Genomic DNA, 7,071 nt, shown 5'->3' with positions numbered 1-7,071 from the left:
GCTTTGAATATACTTATATGCTTTTGTTTTAATTAGTGGAGCAGAACACGTATAGCTGAGGAATCTGCTTTTGTTCATGCTCCTGCCTGTCAGAGATTGCTCTTTTTGTCAGCTGAAGCAAAGAAGCTGCTGAATGTTTTCTGCTCAAGTGTTTGAAACTACTTTTGTGTTTATTTAGTCTTCTTAATAAGAATATTCCAATTTTTTGTTGTTGTTTTTATTTCTGAGGATTATTCTGACAGGAAGCTTTTTAATAGTTCTGAATGTGTTGGAATATATGGGAACGTCTTCATTTCAATGTTTACTCTTTCCTTCCTCCAGAATGACAAACTTGTTTCATGATTGGCTTCCATACATGTTTTTGGTCTTAACCAGATTCATCCTAGTAATCATGGTTGACTTAAAGCCATTCCTGTAACTTACGTAAACTATTGCAAGAACTCAGTGGACTGTTTGTTTCCTACTGTGCTGCTGATAATTAATCCTTATCAAAACATTGTTCCTTTTAGTCTTGAGCAGGAATCTTTTGTTGTGGCTCTTACGGCATGGCTTCAGTGCTTACCCCTTCAGTTTTTCTTTAGCTTTTTATTAACGTTTTAATCTAGTGATTTTATTCCACAAATCCTCTGTCATCATAATTAGCTTCTTAAAAACTCTTAATTGTTCGTTCATCTTCTATCCTGGCATTTGTGTAGTGACAGCCCAGGTATTAGATAAGATTGTCCTGGTTTTATCTTTTGGTCCCTGTGACCTAATTACAATTCTCTCTCTCCCTCCCTAGCTCTACATACACACACACACGCCCTTCTGATGGTAGCTTTTTGACTAGGTCACTGTTTTGTGCCATTTTGTTTACTTGCCGTTGCATCCTTTATCCTACCTAAGACACTCCAACTTGATGAATGAACACTCAAGGATACTTCTTTTCTTCATCACATCAACTCCATGTTTATGAACGTTGGAGTCCATCTGTCCATACCATGTGTGCACTGTACCTGCCACATGTACAATCTGCTAGTCTTTTGCAGAAATACATGACATTTTTGGGCTTATTTATTTGAACTTCTCAATCATTAGTCATGAAAACACAGTACAGTGTCCTACGTGCATCGTTGCAGGAGTTTAGTTCCCTTCTAAATACGCTTTGGTTGTGTTTTGAGATATCTCCAGGAAATAAATCACTGACACCTGAGCATAGGCCTGATGTTGATAATGAAGCCAGGATTTTGTTTCCTGCTTGTTGACCTATTATCAGGCACCGTGACATGAATTGGCAAGACTTGCTTTTTCTTGCCCTCCCTCCTCCTCCTCTGCTGCTTCAACTCATTTAAATCCAAGCTATTCAAGGCAGGGACTTTGCTTTCAAACATGCTCAGTGTCACATGTGTTCTGTAAACTATAAACAGTAATTTCCTCTGACTCACTCTGTTGTCGGCGGATGGCCATCCACAGGTAATTTGTTACAAAAATCTCGGCTAGAGCACTTGCCTTCTGCTGCTTCTCTGTCCGTATCTCAGCAATAACAAGACAGCTGGGAGAGGGACTGAGAAAGTTGCTATAAATATCACCATCTCGTGCAGGAAATATAATGGGAAATGAGGACTGTTACTTGCAGCTGTGACTCAGGCTCTGGCAGAGTCAAGTGAATCGTTTGCCCAATAAAAGTTAGGAAAACATGAAAATAAAAACTATATTAAATTCAAATTATAATTTCTTCTTCCTCTCCTCCTTGAAAGCTTGATCGTGGGCTGTAGCTGGGAGGCTCTGACCTATCAAAATGGATTTTTTCAGTAAGATTTTAGAAAATCTGGAAAAGTAGCTGATTACTGTTTTAAACTATGCTGTTTAAAATACCAGTTGAAATGCTCACACTCTTGCTTGACTGAACATTAGCTCACTTGGAGTTTTAATGCTGTTTTAATGAATTAATCGCAGCTATTAATTGCTCTGTAGACAACTGAACAGCAAAGAAATTACTATTGTTTTCATCTTTACGCCTGCTCTTGTTTTGATGTGGAGTGGTGTGTTTCTGTCCAGCCTAGTTCTGTCTCTATAATTTAAAATGTTTTCTTCTTTTCTTATTTGTTCTTACCTGTCCAGAAACCTCATGCACATGATGCACGTGTCTACTGTCAGGATGGAAACGAGAAGTCACTGTGCCTGCCCAACACCAAACCGAGTGTAGTTGCAGCATACCAATGCTTTCCACAGGGCTACTGACAGAAACTAAACCCTTCTGCCTGCCCTTCACCTTCACTGTCCCTTCACCAGCTTCAAGACAGAGAAGGGGTGCCCATATAAATAGATACTGCCATTGCCCAGACTCACACAGAGGCCTGTGATATGCATGCACACCCATATGTACAAACTCTGGTGACGAACGCCCCAAAAACCCACAGATACCTGTGTGATGATCCACAGAACGCACAATGGGTACACACTGCAAAGTTACCTTCATCCAGCAGTTGTAGCAGTGTGAGGTGCTGGCTCATTTCAGGTTTAGGTGGGCTCAGTCCAGCTGGGAACAAAGTTATTGGGATTTTGGGGATGGTGAGGCACAGTGGCGTTATTCCTCCTGGGCAGTCTGAGGCTCTACATGGCGTAAATGAATCTCCAGAGACATGTGCAGGGTCTGTGCTTCAGATCTGTAGCTGGCACAGGGTGCAAATTGATTAGTGAACAAGGGCAGCGATGCTTATGCTCTGGGCTCCTATGGGGTTTTGTCCTAGTTGTTAACAGTGTGAAATGGTTTCTACAAGCTTTGAGGCTATTTGGCTTATTCTCTTGGGCCTTCTTTTGTGTAAAGCGGGCTCACTTCACTGCAGTAGATACTGGAAACACATGATGCTTCTTAGAAGAAGAAAAAGATTCTGATGATGAAAATTTTTCTTTGATCTGAATGTTAATTGGCAATTTATGCCTGCCTCTTTCCTGTTGCTTTTGACTAATTTTCTCTTTTTTTGCTGTTCTCTCTAATTTCAGTTTCTTTCTTTTTTTGTCTGACTTACCCTCTGTCCTTCACACCATTTTTTTTCTCTCTCAAATGGAAGATAAGGCACTGATTTCTTTTTAAATCCTATTTCAAAGCTCTTTATGTTCTGATATTTCTCCAGTGTTTATAGCAAATCAAGCTTATAACAACAAAGCAAAAGCTGACAGAGTGCCTCTGATTTCCATTTTTCCCTTAAAAGCAACAGGCCCATCTGTACATGCTGTCCTTTCCCAGGCTGACAGCAGGAAGGTAATGGGCTGTAAAGTTAGAGGATGAAGATGGACTTGGAGGAGCAGAAGCAATGCTGAGGTATTTGATAGCAATGCAAGGGGAAGAAGTGGTTGAATTTTGGCGACCTATTTTGTACCTGTCTCTTGGGTTAGAGGGGAGAACTGAGCTATGTACAAGACGTCTTCTAAATTTCCATTTCATAGCAGCAACTCCTCTGCAGTGCATGCCAAAGATAATTTGTTAGGGATTGATGACAAGGGCAGATGTTGTGTAATTTCATTCAATAAATAAACACCAGCCTCTTGCCGGTGCTGTCAATATCCTGTGCATTAGCTGCTACTGGAAACAGACTTGAAAGATTGAGCAAAGTCGTCTGAATTGCTTTGACAGAGAACCTGGCATGAACCTGGAGTATGTAATCTCAGTTCTTCCGGTAATTTTTAGAGTGCAGCTACAAAGCAAAGAGCAGTGGGAGAGTGCAACGCTGTCCCACACAGCAACATGGGGTAGGGCAAGCAGCTCTAGAAACGTAAGGAATTGTCAGTGAGTCACAAAGAAGACCTGGAGAGCAATGCAGTAGTTTGCAAGCACAGAAACTACCTAAGATCACCTACAGAAGGTAAGTTTTTGAGAAACAAGAGGCCTACCAAGACTACAAATCCTTAATTCGACCTTTTGTAATAAGGTAGTCATTTGAATGTGAGTATAATAGACATTGCTTGACTGAATAACTTGGCATGGTATAATTGGTAGATTAACCTTGAGGCAGAGAAAACTCACAAAAGTTTAGGACCTGTCAGTCTTTTACCTAGAGATATGTGTTTCCAAGCACAAAATTATGCCTATTTTTGAAAAAGAACAGGAGCAGCTTCATCACCAAGTTGCTCAGCAGAAATCAAGTAAAGTAAAAGAAATAGGCCAGAAGTTGCTGGAAGACTAACTACAAAAATTTTCTCTATCTGGCTAAAAAGTGAAAGCATTCATGAAAATACATATGCAGGAAGGTAATAATGACAATAATGAAGGTATTCCCTCACTGTCTCTTAGGGAATGCAAAACATGATACAAGCATCACACAAGCAATGCAATACCTTCAATGGTAATTCCTAAAGGACATAGCTGAAAACAGCCAGAAAAGGCTTCCTCCCTCAGCTGTCCACCTAGAATTTCTACCTGAAAACCTAAAAAAGCATAGTGACCAAGGAGGTAATTCCTGCGTGGGTAAAATTCTGTATTAAAGTTCTCCCTGTCACAGTCTCATAATATGAGCTTAGAGATGGTAGCTGCAACAGCTGTAGATATTCTAGACAAGGAAGGGGCAAGGGCAGGCGACACCATGGCAGTCCTCAAATTACTCTTCTCAGAGTTCGTTAAGTGGCAGAGGGGTTTCTTAGGTCTATGACACTCTTCCCTTTCTCTCATTATCTAGTTTTCCAGCAGGAGGTATGTGTCACCCCACAGTAAACACAGCATGGGCATCTTCTCCTCTTCCACCCCCCCAAAGCATAGATTCCCTGTCAACAAACATCTTTGATCCCTCTGGTTGGCAGATCCTTGGTTTATGCACTCAGCAGTTCAGCTCCTCCTTAGTCCACTGGGGAAAGGGGGCAGCTGCCACCAGATGGGGAATTGTGAGGCAGAGTAGGAGCTGCAACTGATTTTGCTGGCAAAGAAGAAAAGGTCGAAGTGCAGTGCTGAGAAGTGGAAGGCTGCAGGGGGAAGGTGTGGAAAGACAGAGCAACTCCAGAAAAGGCTGCCATGTGTCACAACTTGAAATACAGTTAATGGTAATAATGGCTCTACACACCAATTTTAGGATGAAGATCTTCAAAATACAAGGACTAAGCTTTCTCCAATAAAGACTATGTCTGCTTATTAGAAGAATTATCACTTTTCATTAGAAAATGAAAATTAGAATCCTCTTACCCAGCCCTCAAGGTAGAATAAATAGTGAAGAAAATCATACTCACTACATCTGAGAGGAAGGCAATTTTGGTGGAACTGTATTTTCAAACTCACCAGTGTATCGCTTCTAGTTGTACAGTGCATTTTCCTATATGTATTCAGTGATTGTGGCCCAGTAGTGGGTTCCCAGGGGCTGGGTGCAATAAGGTGGAACGGGCAGTGAGGCACTGAGGATATTGTTATAGGGTCAGGTGAACACATGCTTCCTGTCTCTACAGCTTCATCCAGTCAGACAGCTGCCATTATCTATAATATCACCTCTGCTATCGGAACCTCTGTTGTAATCATCTGCTTAAATATAATTTTTGAGGTGAAAAGACCAATTCAGAGTGCTCTCATGTCAAGAGACAAAGTGGATGTCCCTGCGTGAAAAGCCTGCATTCACTTCTTGTATGTTTTAGCGCTGAGCCTTTCAATGCAAAGACCAGCCATAGCCTGTCCCCCCCTGTGCCTGTTTCTGCTCCCTTTGAGCAGTACTTTTCCATGCCACCTGAGTAGAGGTAGGCTGCTCAGCCTTCCCCAACCTACAATCCACATCATCCCAAGGAATATTTAGCAAGCTAAAGGAGTCTCATGTCCAAGTGTGAACAGCAAATTGTTCCAGTGTGAAGTCTGGTATAAGTAGGTGTACCAAATGAAAAGAAACACAGATTCTAAATGAAGTTCAAGATCATCTTGGTCTCAAGTTTAATTTATGCCTTTTTAAATTGGACAGTACGGATTTGCTCTTACTACTGGGTTGTCATTAATTTTATTTCAATAGATCTATTGCTCAATATGCAAAATATCAGTACAGTTACTTCTTCAGCATAAAATAAAAAATAAATAAATTATAATATACGATAGTTTAGAATTTACAAGTAGTTAATTTTGGATATTGGTTTTCTTTTTTTTTTTTAACAACTCTGTCAAACATGTTAAGCAGTTAAATAAGTTTGAAGAACAGTGTGAAGAAAAAAATTCTGATTTAAATAGTTCTTACAGCATTTTTGTTTCTATACTGTAAATCACAAAACAGCTGCAGAAGCCAGGGGGAACAGGGCTGGTGGCTGGGCTATATAAGTACCTGTCACCTGCTTTTGTACCTCACTATCAGCCACCAACACCTCCTCTGCTACCAGTAGGCAGCCTTGGTCACAGCTGAGCCACTGCTGCCTGTAAGCATCCCTTGCCTGTGTGCACACAACCCTGGGGAGTGATCCTGCAGAAGCCTCTGGCCCATCAGCCCTGCCTGAATTCATTGTCACAAGGGCTCCTGGAGTAGCTGGTGGTGAGAGCACTGGGATCCATCCCTGCTGCAAGCAAGCATCTTCTGGATGGTATGCTGAGTACAGCAGCACTGGAAATTTCTTTCTAAGAAGACCCACAAGATTGGCTGACATTTTTCCAGCAGAGAGTTGGACAGGGCATTCCAGAAGCTGTGTTGCCCTGCAATACAAAGACAATTCTATGATCTGTGCCTAGCATGACAACCAGTACATAAGCTGCTTTACAGCTACAGGGAGGCTAGTTTTTTGTCTGGGGGAAGCACAGCCAGGCAGACAACTGGAAGACAACGTTTCAGTCACACAGCGTTAGTCAGTACCATATACAGGCCTTCATTTCATTCCTCTTCCCCAAGTATCCTCTGCAGGCAAAGGTCAGGGACAGACAGTATATTAGATAGATCCTTTTCTGAGCGTGTATTTTTATGTTCCTATTAAGTATTCTTCCTCAAGAGATGAGGGATCAAGAAAGTTCATTGACAGGAACCACCTATTTAGGCTGCCATTATTCTAAAACCTGGAGCTTCCCAGGAATCCCAGAATTATTAACATGGCTCTAATCTCTTGTAACCATTAATGCTAATTTTTTAAGAGGAATGTTGGATGCCACACTTATGC

This window comes from Lepidothrix coronata, unplaced genomic scaffold (assembly GCF_001604755.1).
Source record: "Lepidothrix coronata isolate B3197 unplaced genomic scaffold, Lepidothrix_coronata-1.0 Scaffold152, whole genome shotgun sequence".
NCBI lineage: Eukaryota > Metazoa > Chordata > Aves > Passeriformes > Pipridae > Lepidothrix > Lepidothrix coronata.
The sequence above is the reverse complement of the archived record's forward strand: the minus strand, read 5'-3'. Positions refer to the sequence as shown.